The sequence below is a fragment of the Osmerus eperlanus genome, chromosome 27 (genome assembly GCF_963692335.1).
Source record: "Osmerus eperlanus chromosome 27, fOsmEpe2.1, whole genome shotgun sequence".
NCBI classification, from domain to species: Eukaryota; Metazoa; Chordata; class Actinopteri; order Osmeriformes; family Osmeridae; genus Osmerus; species Osmerus eperlanus.
The window spans coordinates 9,091,599-9,108,876 of NC_085044.1; the positions used below are offsets into that span (position 1 = coordinate 9,091,599).

Genomic DNA, 17,278 nt, shown 5'->3' on the forward strand with positions numbered 1-17,278 from the left:
CAAATCACGCCGATCTCCGTTGGGTAAAGTACTGATCTGAGATTAGAACAGGATGCCTCTTCGCCAAGTAACCTCATTCAACAACATACTGTAAAGGACTCGTCCGGGATTTGAACATTTACATTTAGTCATTTAGCAGACGCTCTTATCCAGAGCGACTTACAGTAAGTACAGGGACATTCCCCCGAGGCAAGTAGGGTGAAGTGCCTTGCCCAAGGACACAACGTCATTTTGCATGGCCGGGAATCGAACCGGCGACTGATTTGGGAAAAGAAAAGGAGCCCTCTTTGCCATGTTACCTCCTTCAACAGCATACTGTAATGGGCTCGTCCAGGATTTGAACCCAGGACCTCTAGCACCTTATGCGAGATTCATACCCCTAGACCAATGAGCCATGTTCCAGTTGCTGCTTCGATTGATCTATTTGTTGTCACAAAACATGCTTAGACAAAGGCTCCCTGCACCCTAAGCGAGAATCATACCACGAGACCAATGAGCCATGTTCTAGTTGCTGCTTTGATCGATTTGTTGTCCCAAAACATGCGTAGACAAAAAGAGTTCGAGAAACTTCTGCAGAAAATCACCCCGATCTACGTTTGGAAAAGGACTGATTTGGGAATAAAACAGGAGCCCTCTTTGCCAGGTTACCTCCTTCTACAGCATATTGTAAAGGGCTCTTCCTGGATTTGAACCAGGGACCTCTCGCACCCTAAGCGAAAATCATACCACGAGACCAACGAGCCATGTTCTGGTTGCTGCTTTGATCGATTTGTTGTCACAAAACATGCTTAGACATAAAGAGCTGGAGAAACTTCCGCAGCAAATCACGCCGATCTACGTTGTTTAAAGGACTGATTTGGGAATAGAACAGGAGCCCTCTTTGCCATGTTACCTCCTTCAACAACCTACTGTAAAGGGCTTGTCCGGGATTTGAACCCAGGACCTCTCACACCCAAAGCGAGAATCATACCACGAGACCAACGAGCCATGTTCTGGTTGCTGCTTTGATCGATTTGTTGTCACAAAACATGCGTAGACAAAAAGAGTTCGAGAAACTTCTGCAGAAAATCACCTTGATCTACGTTTGGAAAAGGACTTATTTGGGAATAGAACAGGAGCCCTCTTTGCCAGGTTACCTCTTTCAACAGCATACTGTAATGGGCTCGTCCGGGATTTGAATCCTAGACCTCTCGCACCCTAAGCTAGAATCATACCCCTAGACCAACGAGCCATGCTCCAGCTGCTGCTTCGATTGATCGATTTGTTGTCACAAAACATGCTTAGACAAAGGCTCCCTGCACCCTAAGCGAGAATCACACCACAAGACCAACGAGCCATGTTCTGGTTGCTGCTTTGATCGAATTTTTGTCGTAAAAAATGCTTAGACAAAAAGAGCTGTGAAACTTCCGCAGCAAATCACCCCGATATACGTTGGGTAAAGGACTGATTTGGGAATAGAACAGGAGCCCTCTTTGCCATGTTACCTCCTTCAACAGCATACTGTAAAGGGCTCGTCCAGGATTTGAACCCAGGACTTCTGGCACCCTATGCGAGAATCATACCCCTAGACCAACGAGCCATGTTGTAGTTGCTGCTTCGATTGATCTATTTGTTGTCACAAAACATGCTTAGACAAAGGCTCCCTGCACCCTAAGCGATAATCATACCACGAAACCAATGAGCCATGTTCTGGTTGCTGCTTTGATCGATTTGTTGTCACAAAACATGCGTAGACAAAAAGAGTTCGAGAAACTTCTGCAGAAAATTACCCCGATCTACGTTTGGAAAAGGACTGATTTGGGAATAGAACAGGAGCCCTCTTTGCCAGGTTACCTCCTTCTACAGCAATGGGCTGTAGAAGTATGGGCTCGTCCGGGATTTGAACCCGGGACCTCTCGCACCCTAAGCGAGAATCATACCCCTAGACCAACGAGCCACGTTCTAGTTGCTGATTCGATTGATCGATTTGTTGTCACAAAACATGCTTAGACAAAGGCTCCCTGCACCCTATGCGAGAATCATACCACGAGACCAACGAGCCATGTTCTGGTTGCTGCTTTGATCGATTTGTTGTCACAAAACATGCGTAGACAAAAAGAGTTCGAGAAACTTCTGCAGAAAATCACCTTGATCTACGTTTGGAAAACTACTGATTTGGGAATAGAACAGGAGCCCTCTTTGCTAGGTTACCTCCTTCAACAGCATACTGTAATGGGCTCATCCTGGATTTGAACACGGGACCTCTTGCACCCTAAGCTAGAATCATACCCCTAGACCAACGAGCCATGCTCCAGCTGCTGCTTCGATTGATCGATTTGTTGTCACAAAACATGCTTAAACAAAGGATCCCTGCACCCTAAGCGAGAATCATACCACGAGACCAACGAGCCATGTTCTGGTTGCTGCATTGATCGATTTTTTGTCGCAAAACACGCATATTCAAAAAGAGCTGGAGAAACTTCTGCAGCAAATCACCCAGATCGACGTTGGGTAAAAGACAGATTTGGGAATAGAACAGCAGCCCTCTTTGCCAGGTTACCTCTTTCAACAGCATACTGTAATGGGCTCGTCCGGGATTTGAACCCGGGACCTCTCGCACCCTAAGCAAGAATCATACCCCTAGACCAACGAGCCATGTTCCAATTGTGCTTCGATTGATCGATTTGTTGTCACAAAACATGCTTAGACAAAGGCGCCCTGCACCCTAAGCGAGAATCATACCACAAGACCAACGAGCCATGTTCTGGTTGCTGCTTTGATCGATTTGTTGTCACAAAACATACTTAGACATAAAGAGCTGGAGAAACTTCCGCAGCAAATCACCCCGATCGACCTTGGGTAAATGACAGATTTGGGAATAGAACAGCAGCCCTCTTTGCTAGGTTACCTCCTTCAACAGCATACTGTAATGGGCTCATCCTGGAATTGAACACGGGACCTCTTGCACCCTAAGCTAGAATCATACCCCTAGACCAACGAGCCATGCTCCAGCTGCTGCTTCGATTGATCGATTTGTTGTCACAAAACATGCTTAAACAAAGGATCCCTGCACCCTAAGCGAGAATCATACCACGAGACCAACGAGCCATGTTCTGGTTGCTGCATTGATCGATTTTTTGTCGCAAAACACGCATATTCAAAAAGAGCTGGAGAAACTTCTGCAGCAAATCACCCAGATCGACGTTGGGTAAAAGACAGATTTGGGAATAGAACAGCAGCCCTCTTTGCCAGGTTACCTCTTTCAACAGCATACTGTAATGGGCTCGTCCGGGATTTGAACCCGGGACCTCTCGCACCCTAAGCAAGAATCATACCCCTAGACCAACGAGCCATGTTCCAATTGTGCTTCGATTGATCGATTTGTTGTCACAAAACATGCTTAGACAAAGGCGCCCTGCACCCTAAGCGAGAATCATACCACAAGACCAACGAGCCATGTTCTGGTTGCTGCTTTGATCGATTTGTTGTCACAAAACATACTTAGACATAAAGAGCTGGAGAAACTTCCGCAGCAAATCACCCCGATCGACCTTGGGTAAATGACAGATTTGGGAATAGAACAGCAGCCCTCTTTGCCAGGTTACCTCTTTCAACAGCATACTTTAATGGGCTCGTCCGGGATTTGAATCCTAGACCTCTCGCACCCTAAGCTAGAATCATACCCCTAGACCAACGAGCCATGCTCCAGCTGCTGCTTAGAGTGATCGATTTGTTGTCACAAAACATGCTTAGACAAAGGCGCCCTGCACCCTAAGCGAGAATCATACCACAAGACCAACGAGCCATGTTCTGGTTGCTGCATTGATCGATTTTTTGTCGCAAAACACGCATATTCAAAAAGAGCTGGAGAAACTTCTGCAGCAAATCACCCAGATCGACGTTGGGTAAAAGACAGATTTGGGAATAGAACAGCAGCCCTCTTTGCCAGGTTACCTCTTTCAACAGCATACTTTAATGGGCTCGTCCGGGATTTGAATCCTAGACCTCTCGCACCCTAAGCTAGAATCATACCCCTAGACCAACGAGCCATGCTCCAGCTGCTGCTTCGATTGATCGATTTGTTGTCACAAAACATGCTTAGACAAAGGCTCCCTGCACCCTAAGCGAGAATCACACCACAAGACCAACGAGCCATGTTCTGGTTGCTGCTTTGATCGATTTTTTGTCGTAAAAAATGCTTAGACAAAAAGAGCTGTGAAACTTCTGCAGCAAATCACCCCGATCTACGTTGGGTAAAGGATTGATCTGGGATTAGAACAGGAGCCCTCTTCGCCAAGTAACCTCCTACAACAACATACTGTAAAGGGCTCATCCGGGATTTGAACCCAGGACTTCTCGCACCAAAAGCGAGAATCATACCCCTAGACCAACGAGCCATGTTCCGGTTGCTGCTTTGATTGATTTGTTGTCACAAAGAATGAGTAGACAAAAAGAGCTGGAGAAACTTCTGCAGCAAATCACCCCGATATACGTTGGGTAAAGTACTGATTTGGGAATAGAACAGGAGCCCTCTTCGCCAAGTAACCTCCTACAACAACATACTGTAAAGGGCTCATCCGGGATTTGAACCCAGGACTTCTCGCACCAAAAGCGAGAATCATACCCCTAGACCAACGAGCCATGTTCCGGTTGCTGCTTTGATTGATTTGTTGTCACAAAGAAGGAGTAGACAAAAAGAGCTGGAGAAACTTCTGCAGCAAATCACCCCGATATACGTTGGGTAAAGGACTGATTTGGGAATAGAACAGGAGCCCTCTTTGCCATGTTACCTCCTTCAACAGCATACTGTAATGGGCTCGTCCAGGATTTGAACCCAGGACTTCTGGCACCCTATGCGAGAATCATACCCCTAGACCAACGAGCCATGTTGTAGTTGCTGCTTCGATTGATCTATTTGTTGTCACAAAACATGCTTAAACAAAGGATCCCTGCACCCTAAGCGAGAATCATACCACGAGACCAACGAGCCATGTTCTGGTTGCTGCATTGATCGATTTTTTGTCGCAAAACACGCATATTCAAAAAGAGCTGGAGAAACTTCTGCAGCAAATCACCCAGATCGACGTTGGGTAAAAGACAGATTTGGGAATAGAACAGCAGCCCTCTTTGCCAGGTTACCTCTTTCAACAGCATACTGTAATGGGCTCGTCCGGGATTTGAACCCGGGACCTCTCGCACCCTAAGCAAGAATCATACCCCTAGACCAACGAGCCATGTTCCAATTGTGCTTCGATTGATCGATTTGTTGTCACAAAACATGCTTAGACAAAGGCGCCCTGCACCCTAAGCGAGAATCATACCACAAGACCAACGAGCCATGTTCTGGTTGCTGCTTTGATCGATTTGTTGTCACAAAACATACTTAGACATAAAGAGCTGGAGAAACTTCCGCAGCAAATCACCCCGATCGACCTTGGGTAAATGACAGATTTGGGAATAGAACAGCAGCCCTCTTTGCCAGGTTACCTCTTTCAACAGCATACTTTAATGGGCTCGTCCGGGATTTGAATCCTAGACCTCTCGCACCCTAAGCTAGAATCATACCCCTAGACCAACGAGCCATGCTCCAGCTGCTGCTTAGAGTGATCGATTTGTTGTCACAAAACATGCTTAGACAAAGGCGCCCTGCACCCTAAGCGAGAATCATACCACAAGACCAACGAGCCATGTTCTGGTTGCTGCATTGATCGATTTTTTGTCGCAAAACACGCATATTCAAAAAGAGCTGGAGAAACTTCTGCAGCAAATCACCCAGATCGACGTTGGGTAAAAGACAGATTTGGGAATAGAACAGCAGCCCTCTTTGCCAGGTTACCTCTTTCAACAGCATACTTTAATGGGCTCGTCCGGGATTTGAATCCTAGACCTCTCGCACCCTAAGCTAGAATCATACCCCTAGACCAACGAGCCATGCTCCAGCTGCTGCTTCGATTGATCGATTTGTTGTCACAAAACATGCTTAGACAAAGGCTCCCTGCACCCTAAGCGAGAATCACACCACAAGACCAACGAGCCATGTTCTGGTTGCTGCTTTGATCGATTTTTTGTCGTAAAAAATGCTTAGACAAAAAGAGCTGTGAAACTTCTGCAGCAAATCACCCCGATCTACGTTGGGTAAAGGATTGATCTGGGATTAGAACAGGAGCCCTCTTCGCCAAGTAACCTCCTACAACAACATACTGTAAAGGGCTCATCCGGGATTTGAACCCAGGACTTCTCGCACCAAAAGCGAGAATCATACCCCTAGACCAACGAGCCATGTTCCGGTTGCTGCTTTGATTGATTTGTTGTCACAAAGAATGAGTAGACAAAAAGAGCTGGAGAAACTTCTGCAGCAAATCACCCCGATATACGTTGGGTAAAGTACTGATTTGGGAATAGAACAGGAGCCCTCTTCGCCAAGTAACCTCCTACAACAACATACTGTAAAGGGCTCATCCGGGATTTGAACCCAGGACTTCTCGCACCAAAAGCGAGAATCATACCCCTAGACCAACGAGCCATGTTCCGGTTGCTGCTTTGATTGATTTGTTGTCACAAAGAAGGAGTAGACAAAAAGAGCTGGAGAAACTTCTGCAGCAAATCACCCCGATATACGTTGGGTAAAGGACTGATTTGGGAATAGAACAGGAGCCCTCTTTGCCATGTTACCTCCTTCAACAGCATACTGTAATGGGCTCGTCCAGGATTTGAACCCAGGACTTCTGGCACCCTATGCGAGAATCATACCCCTAGACCAACGAGCCATGTTGTAGTTGCTGCTTCGATTGATCTATTTGTTGTCACAAAACATGCTTAGACAAAGGCTCCCTGCACCCTAAGCGATAATCATACCACGAAACCAATGAGCCATGTTCTGGTTGCTGCTTTGATCGATTTGTTGTCACAAAACATGCGTAGACAAAAAGAGTTCGAGAAACTTCTGCAGAAAATTACCCCGATCTACGTTTGGAAAAGGACTGATTTGGGAATAGAACAGGAGGCCTCTTTGTCAGGTTACCTCCTTCTACAGCAATGGGCTGTAGAAGTATGGGCTCGTCCGGGATTTGAACCCGGGACCTCTCCCACCCTAAGCGAGAATCATACCCCTAGACCAACGAGCCACGTTCTAGTTGCTGATTCGATTGATCGATTTGTTGTCACAAAACATGCTTAGACAAAGGCTCCCTGCACCCTATGCGAGAATCATACCACGAGACCAACGAGCCATGTTCTGGTTGCTGCTTTGATCGATTTGTTGTCACAAAACATGCGTAGACAAAAAGAGTTCGAGAAACTTCTGCAGAAAATCACCTTGATCTACGTTTGGAAAAGTACTGATTTGGGAATAGAACAGGAGCCCTCTTTGCCAGGTTACCTCCTTCAACAGCATACTGTAATGGGCTCATCCTGGATTTGAACACGGGACCTCTTGCACCCTAAGCTAGAATCATACCCCTAGACCAACGAGCCATGCTCCAGCTGCTGCTTAGAGTGATCGATTTGTTGTCACAAAACATGCTTAGACAAAGGCGCCCTGCACCCTAAGCGAGAATCATACCACAAGACCAACGAGCCATGTTCTGGTTGCTGCATTGATCGATTTTTTGTCGCAAAACACGCATATTCAAAAAGAGCTGGAGAAACTTCTGCAGCAAATCACCCCGATCGACGTTGGGTAAAAGACAGATTTGGGAATAGAACAGGAGCCCTCTTCACTAAATAACCTCCTTCAACAACTTACTGTAAAGGGCTCATCCGGGATTTGAACCCGGGACCTCTCGCACCCTAAGCGAGAATCATACCCCTAAACCAACGAGCCACGTTCTAGTTGCTGATTCGATTCATCGATTTGTTGTCACAAAACATGCTTAGACAAAGGCTCCCTGCACCCTAAGCGAGAATCATACCACGAGACCAACGAGCCATGTTCTGGTTGCTGCTTTGATCGATTTGTTGTCACAAAACATGCGTAGACAAAAAGAGTTCGAGAAACTTCTGCAGAAAATCACCTTGATCTACGTTTGGAAAAGGACTGATTTGGGAATAGAACAGGAGCCCTCTTTGCCAGGTTACCTCCTTCAACAGCATACTGTAATGGGCTCATCCTGGATTTGAACACAGGACCTCTTGCACCCTAAGCTAGAATCATACCCCTAGACCAACGAGCCATGCTCCAGCTGCTGCTTCGATTGATCGATTTGTTGTCACAAAACATGCTTAGACAAAGGCGCCCTGCACCCTAAGCGAGAATCATACCACAAGACCAACGAGCCATGTTCTGGTTGCTGCATTGATCGATTTTTTGTCGCAAAACACGCATATTCAAAAAGAGCTGGAGAAACTTCTGCAGCAAATCACCCAGATCGACGTTGGGTAAAAGACAGATTTGGGAATAGAACAGGAGCCCTCTTCACTAAATAACCTCCTTCAACAACTTACTGTAAAGGGCTCATCCGGGATTTGAACCCGGGACCTCTCGCACCCAAAGCGAGAATCATACCCCTAGACCAACGAGCCATGTTCCAGTTGTGCTTCGATTGATCGATTTGTTGTCACAAAACATGCTTAAACAAAGGATCCCTGCACCCTAAGCGAGAATCATACCACGAGACCAACGAGCCATGTTCTGGTTGCTGCTTCGATCGATTTGTTGTCGCAAAACATGCTTAGACATAAAGAGCTGGAGAAACTTCCGCAGCAAATCACACCGATCTACGTTGGGTAAAGGACTGATTTGGGAATAGAACAGGAGCCCTCTTTGACATGTTACCTCCTTCATCAGCATACTGTAATGGGCTCGTCGGGGATTTGAACCCCGGACCTCTCGCACCCTAAGCGAGAATCATACCCCTTGACCAACGAGCCACGTTCTAGATGCTGATTCGATTGATCGATTTGTTGTCGCAAAACATGCTTAGACATAAAGAGCTGGAGAAACTTCTGCAGCAAATCACCCAGATCGACGTTGGGTAAAAGACAGATTTGGGAATAGAACAGGAGCCCTCTTTGCCAGGTTACCTCCTTCTACAGCAATGGGCTGTAGAAGTAATGGGCTCATCCTGGATTTGAACACGGGACCTCTTGCACCCTAAGCTAGAATCATACCCCTAGACCAACGAGCCATGCTCCAGCTGCTGCTTCGATTGATCGATTTGTTGTCACAAAACATGCTTAGACAAAGGCGCCCTGCACCCTAAGCGAGAATCATACCACAAGACCAACGAGCCATGTTCTGGTTGCTGCATTGATCGATTTTTTGTCGCAAAACACGCATATTCAAAAAGAGCTGGAGAAACTTCTGCAGCAAATCACCCAGATCGACGTTGGGTAAAAGACAGATTTGGGAATAGAACAGGAGCCCTCTTCACTAAACAACCTCCTTCAACAACTTACTGTAAAGGGCTCTTCCGGGATTTGAACCCGGGACCTCTCGCACCCAAAGCGAGAATCATACCCCTAGACCAAAGAGCCATGTTCTGGTTGCTGCTTTGATCGATTTGTTGTCAGAAAACATGCTTAGACATAAAGAGCTGGAGAAACTTCCGCAGCAAATCACCCCGATCGACCTTGGGTAAATGACAGATTTGGGAATAGAACAGCAGCCCTCTTTGCCAGGTTACCTCTTTTAACAGCATACTGTAATGGGCTCGTCCGGGATTTGAATCCTAGACCTCTCGCACCCTAAGCTAGAATCATACCCCTAGACCAACGAGCCATGCTCCAGGTGCTGCTTTGATTGATCGATTTGTTGTCACAAAACATGCTTAGACAAAGGCTCCCTGCACCCTAAGCGAGAATCACACCACAAGACCAACGAGCCATGTTCTGGTTGCTGCTTTGATCGATTTTTTGTCGTAAAAAATGCTTAGACAAAAAGAGCTGTGTAACTTCCGCAGCAAATCACCCCGATCTACGTTGGGTAAAGGATTGATCTGGGATTAGAACAGGAGCCCTCTTCGCCAAGTAACCTCCTACAACAACATACTGTAAAGGGCTCATCCGGGATTTGAACCCAGGACTTCTCGCACCAAAAGCGAGAATCATACCCCTAGACCAACGAGCCATGTTCCGGTTGCTGCTTTGATTGATTTGTTGTCACAAAGAATGAGTAGACAAAAAGAGCTGGAGAAAGTTCTGCAGCAAATCACCCCGATATACGTTGGGTAAAGGACTGATTTGGGAATAGAACAGGAGCCCTCTTTGCCATGTTACCTCCTTCAACAGCATACTGTAATGGGCTCGTCCAGGATTTGAACCCAGGACTTCTGGCACCCTACGCGAGAATCATACCCCTAGACCAACGAGCCATGTTGTAGTTGCTGCTTCGATTGATCTATTTGTTGTCACAAAACATGCTTAGACAAAGGCTCCCTGCACCCTAAGCGAGAATCATACCACGAAACCAATGAGCCATGTTCTGGTTGCTGCTTTGATCGATTTGTTGTCACAAAACATGCGTAGACAAAAAGAGTTCGAGAAACTTCTGCAGAAAATCACCTTGATCTACGTTTGGAAAAGTACTGATTTGGGAATATAACAGGAGCCCTCTTTGCCAGGTTACCTCCTTCAACAGCATACTGTAATGGGCTCATCCTGGATTTGAACACGGGACCTCTTGCACCCTAAGCTAGAATCATACCCCTAGACCAACGAGCCATGTTCTGGTTGCTGCATTGATCGATTTTTTGTCGCAAAACACGCAAATTCAAAAAGAGCTGGAAAAACTTCCGCAGCAAATCACCCCGATCGACCTTGGGTAAATGACAGATTTGGGAATAGAACAGTAGCCCTCTTTGCCAGGTTACCTCCTTCAACAGCATACTGTAATGGGCTCATCCTGGATTTGAACACGGGACCTCTTGCACCCTAAGCTAGAATCATACCCCTAGACCAACGAGCCATGTTCTGGTTGCTGCATTGATCGATTTTTTGTCGCAAAACACGCAAATTCAAAAAGAGCTGGAGAAACTTCTGCAGCAAATCACCCAGATCGACGTTGGGTAAAAGACAGATTTGTGAATAGAACAGGAGCCCTCTTCACTAAATAACCTCCTTCAACAACTTACTGTAAAGGGCTCGTCCGGTATTTGAACCCGGGACCTCTCGCACCCAAAGCGAGAATCATACCCCTAGACCAACGAGCCATGTTCTGGTTGCGGCTTTGATTGATTTGTTGTCACAAAGAATGAGTAGACAAAAAGAGCTGGAGAAACTTCTGCAGCAAATCACCCCAATATACGTTGGGTAAAGGACTGATTTGGGAATAGAACAGGAGCCCTCTTTGCCAGGTTACCTCCTTCTACAGCAATGGGCTGTAGAAGTAATGGGCTCGTTCGGGATTTGAACCCGGGACCTCTCGCACCCTAAGCGAGAATCATACCCCTAGACCAACGAGCCATGTTCCAGTTGTGCTTCGATTGATCGATTTGTTGTCACAAAACATGCTTAGACAAAGGCGCCCTGCACCCTAAACGAGAATCATACCACAAGACCAACAAGCCATGTTCTGGTTGCTGCATTGATCGATTTTTTGTCACAAAACATGCTTAGACATAAAGAGCTGGAGAAACTTCCGCAGCAAATCACCCCGATCGACCTTGGGTAAATGACAGATTTGGGAATAGAACAGCAGCCCTCTTTGCCAGGTTACCTCTTTCAACAGCATACTGTAATGGGCTCGTCCGGGATTTGAATCCTAGACCTCTCGCACCCTAAGCTAGAATCATACCCCTAGACCAACGAGCCATGCTCCAGCTGCTGCTTCGATTGATCGATTTGTTGTCACAAAACATGCTTAGACAAAGGCTCCCTGCACCCTAAGCGAGAATCACACCACAAGACCAACGAGCCATGTTCTGGTTGCTGCTTTGATCGATTTTTTGTCGTAAAAAATGCTTAGACAAAAAGAGCTGTGAAACTTCCGCAGCAAATCACCCCGATCTACGTTGGGTAAAGGATTGATCTGGGATTAGAACAGGAGCCCTCTTCGCCAAGTAACCTCCTAAAACAACATACTGTAAAGGGCTCATCCGGGATTTGAACCCAGGACTTCTCGCACCCAAAGCGAGAATCATACCCCTAGACCAACGAGCCATGTTATGGTTGCTGCTTTGATTGATTTGTTGTCACAAAGAATGAGTAGACAAAAAGAGCTGGAGAAACTTCTGCAGCAAATCACCCCGATATACGTTGGGTAAAGGACTGATTTGGGAATAGAACAGGAGCCCTCTTTGCCATGTTACCTCCTTCAACAGCATACTGTAATGGGCTCATCCGGGATTTGAACCCAGGACTTCTGGCACCCTATGCAAGAATCATACCCCTAGACCAACGAGCCATGTTCTGGTTGCGGCTTTGATTGATTTGTTGTCACAAAGAATGAGTAGACAAAAAGAGCTGGAGAAACTTCTGCAGCAAATCACCCCAATATACGTTGGGTAAAGGACTGATTTGGGAATAGAACAGGAGCCCTCTTTGCCAGGTTACCTCCTTCAACAGCATACTGTAATGGGCTCATCCGGGATTTGAACCCAGGACCTCTCGCACCCTAAGCTAGAATCATACCCCTAGACCAACGAGCCATGCTCCAGCTGTTGCTTCGATTGATCGATTTGTTGTCACAAAACATGCGTAGACAAAAAGAGTTCGAGAAACTTCTGCAGAAAATCACCCCGATCTACGTTTGGAAAAGGACTGATTTGGGAATCGAACAGGAGCCCTCTTTGCCAGGTTACCTCCTTCTACAGCAATGGGCTGTAGAAGTAATGGGCTCGTCCGGGATTTGAACCCGGGACCTCTCGCACCCTAAGCGAGAATCATACCCCTAGACCAACGAGCCATGTACCAGTTGCTGATTCGATTGATCGATTTGTTGTCACAAAACATGCTTAGACAAAGGCTCCCTGCACCCTAAGCGAGAATCATACCACAAGACCAACGAGCCATGTTCTGGTTGCTGCATTGATCGATTTTTTGTCGCAAAACACGCATATTCAAAAAGAGCTGGAGAAACTTCTGCAGCAAATCACCCAGATCGACGTTGGGTAAAAGACAGATTTGGGAATAGAACAGGAGCCCTCTTTACTAAATAACCTCCTTCAACAACTTACTGTAATGGGCTCATCCTGGATTTGAACACGGGACCTCTTGCACCCTAAGCTAGAATCATACCCCTAGACCAACAAGCCATGTTCCAGCTGCTGCTTCGGTTGATCGATTTGTTGTCACAAAACATGCTTAGACAAAGGCGCCCTGCACCCTAAGCGAGAATCATACCACAAGACCAACGAGCCATGTTCTGGTTGCTGCATTGATCGATTTTTTGTCGCAAAACACGCATATTCAAAAAGAGCTGGAGAAACTTCTGCAGCAAATCACCCAGATCGACGTTGGGTAAAAGTCAGATTTGGGAATAGAACAGGAGCCCTCTTCACTAAATAACCTCCTTCAACAACTTACTGTAAAGGGCTCGTCCGGGATTTGAACCCAGGACCTCTCGCACCCAAAGCGAGAATCATACCCCTAGACCAACGAGCCATGTTCTGGTTGCTGCTTTGATCGATTTGTTGTCACAAAACATGCTTAGACATAAAGAGCTGGAGAAACTTCCGCAGCAAATCACCCCGATCGACCTTGGGTAAATGACAGATTTGGGAATAGAACAGCAGCCCTCTTTGCCAGGTTACCTCTTTCAACAGCATACTGTAATGGGCTCGTCCGGGATTTGCACCCTAAGCTAGAATCATACCCCTAGACCAACGAGCCATGCTCCAGCTGCTGCTTCGATTGATCGATTTGTTGTCACAAAACATGCTTAGACAAATGCTCCCTGCACCCTAAGCGAGAATCACACCACAAGACCAACGAGCCATGTTCTGGTTGCTGCTTTGATCGATTTTTTGTCGTAAAAAATGCTTGGACAAAAAGAGCTGTGAAACTTCCGCAGCAAATCACCCCGATCTACGTTGGGTAAAGGATTGATCTGGGATTAGAACAGGAGCCCTCTTCGCCAAGTAACCTCCTACAACAACATACTGTAAAGGGCTCATCCGGGATTTGAACCCAGGACTTCTCGCACCCAAAGCGAGAATCATACCCCTAGACCAACGAGCCATGTTCTGGTTGCTGCTTTGATTGATTTGTTGTCACAAAGAATGAGTAGACAAAAAGAGCTGGAGAAACTTCTGCAGCAAATCACCCCGATATACGTTGGGTAAAGGACTGATTTGGGAATAGAACAGGAGCCCTCTTTGCCATGTTACCTCCTTCAACAGCATACTGTAACGGGCTCGTCCAGATTTGAACCCAGGACTTCTGGCACCCTATGCGAGAATCATACCCCTAGACCAACGAGCCATGTTGTAGTAGATGCTTCGATTGATCTATTTGTTGTCACAAAACATGCTTAGACAAAGGCTCCCTGCACCCTAAGCGAGAATCATACCCCTAGACCAACGAGCCATGTTCTGGTTGCTGCTTTGATTGATTTGTTGTCACAAAACATGCTTAGACATAAAGAGCTGGAGAAACTTCCGCAGCAAATCACCCCGATCGACCTTGGGTAAATGACAGATTTGGGAATAGAACAGCAGCCCTCTTTGCCAGGTTACCTCTTTCAACAGCATACTGTAATGGGCTCGTCCGGGATTTGAATCCTAGACCTCTCGCACCCTAAGATAGAATCATACCCCTAGACCAACGAGCCATGCTCCAGCTGCTGCTTCGATTGATCGATTTGTTGTCACAAAACATGCTTAGACAAAGGCTCCCTGCACCCTAAGCGAGAATCACACCACAAGACCAACGAGCCATGTTCTGGTTGCTGCTTTGATCGATTTTTTGTCGTAAAAAATGCTTAGACAAAAAGAGCTGTCAAACTTCCGCAGCAAATCACCCCGATCTACGTTGGGTAAAGGATTGATCTGGGATTAGAACAGGAGCCCTCTTCGCCAAGTAACCTCCTACAACAACATACTGTAAAGGGCTCATCCGGGATTTGAACCCAGGACTTCTCGCACCCAAAGCGAGAATCATACCCCTAGACCAACGAGCCATGTTCTGGTTGCTGCTTTGATCGATTTGTTGTCGCAAAACATGCGTAGCCAAAAAGAGTTCGAGAAACTTCTGCAGAAAATCACCCCTATCTACGTTTGGAAAAGGACTGATTTGGGAAAAGAACAGGAGCCCTCTTTGCCAGGTTACCTCCTTCTACAGCAATGGGCTGTAGAATAATGGGCTCGTCCGGGATTTGAACCCGGGACCTCTCGCACCCTAAGCGAGAATCATACCCCTAGACCAACGAGCCATGTTCCAGTTGTGCTTCGATTGATCGATTTGTTGTCACAAAACATGCTTAAACAAAGGATCACTGCACCCTAAGCGAGAATCATACCACGAGACCAACGAGCCATGTTCTGGTTGCTGCTTCGATCGATTTGTAGTCGCAAAACATGCTTAGACATAAAGAGCTGGAGAAACTTCCGCAGCAAATCACACCGATCTACGTTGGGTAAAGGACTGATTTGGGAATAGAACAGGAGCCCTCTTTGACATGTTACCTCCTTCATCAGCATACTGTAATGGGCTCGTCGGGGATTTGAACCCGGGACCTCTCGCACCCTAAGCTAGAATCATACCCCTAGAACAACGAGCCACGTTCAAGTTGCTGATTCGATTGATAGATTTGTTGTCACAAAACATGCTTAGACAAAGGCTCCCTGCACCCTAAGCGAGAATAATACCACAAGACCAACGAGCCATGTTCTGGTTGCTGCATTGATCGATTTTTTGTCGCAAAACACGCATATTCAAAAAGAGCTGGAGAAACTTCTGCAGCAAATCACCCAGATCGACGTTGGGTAAAAGACAGATTTGGGAATAGAACAGGAGCCCTCTTCACTAAATAACCTCCTTCAACAACTTTCTGTAATGGGCTCATCCTGGATTTGAACACGGGACCTCTTGCACCCTAAGCTAGAATCATACCCCTAGACCAACGAGCCATGTTCCAGCTGCTGCTTCGATTGATCGATTTGTTGTCACAAAACATGCTTAGACAAAGGCGCCCTGCACCCTAAGCGAGAATCATACCACAAGACCAACGAGCCATGTTCTGGTTGCTGCATTGATCGATTTTTTGTCGCAAAACACGCATATTCAAAAAGAGCTGGAGAAACTTCTGCAGCAAATCACCCAGATCGACGTTGGGTAAAAGACAGATTTGGGAATAGAACAGGAGCCCTCTTCACTAAATAACCTCCTTCAACAACTTACTGTTTTGGGCTCATCCTGGATTTGAACACGGGACCTCTTGCACCCTAAGCTAGAATCATACCCCTAGACCAACGAGCCATGTTCCAGCTGCTGCTTCGATTGATCGATTTGTTGTCACAAAACATGCTTAGACAAAGGCGCCCTGCACCCTAAGCGAGAATCATACCACAAGACCAACGAGCCATGTTCTGGTTGCAGCATTGATCGATTTTTTGTCGCAAAACACGCATATTCAAAAAGAGCTGGAGAAACTTCTGCAGCAAATCACCCAGATCGACGTTGGGTAAAAGTCAGATTTGGGAATAGAACAGGAGCCCTCTTCACTAAATAACCTCCTTCAACAACTTACTGTAAAGGGCTCGTCGGGGATTTGAACCCGGGACCTCTCGCACCCAAAGCGAGAATCATACCCCTAGACCAACGAGCCATGTTCTGGTTGCTGCTTTGATCGATTTGTTGTCACAAAACATGCTTAGACATAAAGAGCTGGAGAAACTTCTGCAGCAAATCACCCAGATCGACGTTGGGTAAAAGACAGATTTGGGAATAGAACAGGAGCCCTCTTCACTAAATAACCTCCTTCAACAACTTACTGTAAAGGGCTCGTCCGGGATTTGAACCCAGGACCTCTCGCACCCAAAGCGAGAATCATACCCCTAGACCAACGAGCCATGTTCTGGTTGCTGCTTTGATCGATTTGTTGTCACAAAACATGCTTAGACATAAAGAGCTGGAGAAACTTCCGCAGCAAATCACCCCGATCGACCTTGGGTAAATGACAGATTTGGGAATAGAACAGCAGCCCTCTTTGCCAGGTTACCTCTTTCAACAGCATACTGTAATGGGCTCGTCCAGGATTTGAATCCTAGACCTCTCGCACCCTAAGCTAGAATCATACCCCTAGACCAACGAGCCATGCTCCAGCTGCTGCTTCGATTGATCGATTTGTTGTCACAAAACATGCTTAGACAAAGGCTCCCTGCACCCTAAGCGAGAATCACACCACAAGACCAACGAGCCATGT

The 17,278-nt window shown here is 46.6% G+C and overlaps 17 non-coding genes across 17 annotated transcripts; all 17 read right to left on the reverse strand.

Annotated features, from left to right (window-relative positions):
• Positions 1-1,864: 1,864 nt before the first annotated feature.
• trnap-agg (transfer RNA proline (anticodon AGG)) lies at positions 1,865-1,936 on the reverse strand. The gene has a single exon. It is a non-coding gene; the product is annotated as a tRNA-Pro (tRNA).
• A 626-nt stretch (positions 1,937-2,562) lies between these two features.
• Positions 2,563-2,634, reverse strand: trnap-agg (transfer RNA proline (anticodon AGG)). Its single transcript has one exon. It is a non-coding gene; the product is annotated as a tRNA-Pro (tRNA).
• A 625-nt stretch (positions 2,635-3,259) lies between these two features.
• Positions 3,260-3,331, reverse strand: trnap-agg (transfer RNA proline (anticodon AGG)). The gene has a single exon. It is a non-coding gene; the product is annotated as a tRNA-Pro (tRNA).
• Positions 3,332-4,304: 973 nt separating this feature from the next.
• Positions 4,305-4,376, reverse strand: trnaq-uug (transfer RNA glutamine (anticodon UUG)). Its single transcript has one exon. It is a non-coding gene; the product is annotated as a tRNA-Gln (tRNA).
• A 172-nt stretch (positions 4,377-4,548) lies between these two features.
• Positions 4,549-4,620, reverse strand: trnaq-uug (transfer RNA glutamine (anticodon UUG)). The gene has a single exon. It is a non-coding gene; the product is annotated as a tRNA-Gln (tRNA).
• A 521-nt stretch (positions 4,621-5,141) lies between these two features.
• trnap-agg (transfer RNA proline (anticodon AGG)) lies at positions 5,142-5,213 on the reverse strand. Its single transcript has one exon. It is a non-coding gene; the product is annotated as a tRNA-Pro (tRNA).
• Positions 5,214-6,186: 973 nt separating this feature from the next.
• Positions 6,187-6,258, reverse strand: trnaq-uug (transfer RNA glutamine (anticodon UUG)). The gene has a single exon. It is a non-coding gene; the product is annotated as a tRNA-Gln (tRNA).
• A 172-nt stretch (positions 6,259-6,430) lies between these two features.
• On the reverse strand, positions 6,431-6,502 carry trnaq-uug (transfer RNA glutamine (anticodon UUG)). Its single transcript has one exon. It is a non-coding gene; the product is annotated as a tRNA-Gln (tRNA).
• A 1,227-nt stretch (positions 6,503-7,729) lies between these two features.
• trnap-agg (transfer RNA proline (anticodon AGG)) lies at positions 7,730-7,801 on the reverse strand. The gene has a single exon. It is a non-coding gene; the product is annotated as a tRNA-Pro (tRNA).
• A 626-nt stretch (positions 7,802-8,427) lies between these two features.
• On the reverse strand, positions 8,428-8,499 carry trnap-ugg (transfer RNA proline (anticodon UGG)). Its single transcript has one exon. It is a non-coding gene; the product is annotated as a tRNA-Pro (tRNA).
• Positions 8,500-9,381: 882 nt separating this feature from the next.
• On the reverse strand, positions 9,382-9,453 carry trnap-ugg (transfer RNA proline (anticodon UGG)). The gene has a single exon. It is a non-coding gene; the product is annotated as a tRNA-Pro (tRNA).
• Positions 9,454-9,973: 520 nt separating this feature from the next.
• trnaq-uug (transfer RNA glutamine (anticodon UUG)) lies at positions 9,974-10,045 on the reverse strand. Its single transcript has one exon. It is a non-coding gene; the product is annotated as a tRNA-Gln (tRNA).
• Positions 10,046-11,054: 1,009 nt separating this feature from the next.
• trnap-ugg (transfer RNA proline (anticodon UGG)) lies at positions 11,055-11,126 on the reverse strand. Its single transcript has one exon. It is a non-coding gene; the product is annotated as a tRNA-Pro (tRNA).
• A 1,622-nt stretch (positions 11,127-12,748) lies between these two features.
• On the reverse strand, positions 12,749-12,820 carry trnap-agg (transfer RNA proline (anticodon AGG)). The gene has a single exon. It is a non-coding gene; the product is annotated as a tRNA-Pro (tRNA).
• A 626-nt stretch (positions 12,821-13,446) lies between these two features.
• trnap-ugg (transfer RNA proline (anticodon UGG)) lies at positions 13,447-13,518 on the reverse strand. Its single transcript has one exon. It is a non-coding gene; the product is annotated as a tRNA-Pro (tRNA).
• Positions 13,519-15,214: 1,696 nt separating this feature from the next.
• trnap-agg (transfer RNA proline (anticodon AGG)) lies at positions 15,215-15,286 on the reverse strand. The gene has a single exon. It is a non-coding gene; the product is annotated as a tRNA-Pro (tRNA).
• Positions 15,287-16,853: 1,567 nt separating this feature from the next.
• On the reverse strand, positions 16,854-16,925 carry trnap-ugg (transfer RNA proline (anticodon UGG)). The gene has a single exon. It is a non-coding gene; the product is annotated as a tRNA-Pro (tRNA).
• Between the last annotated feature and the right edge of the window lie 353 nt (positions 16,926-17,278).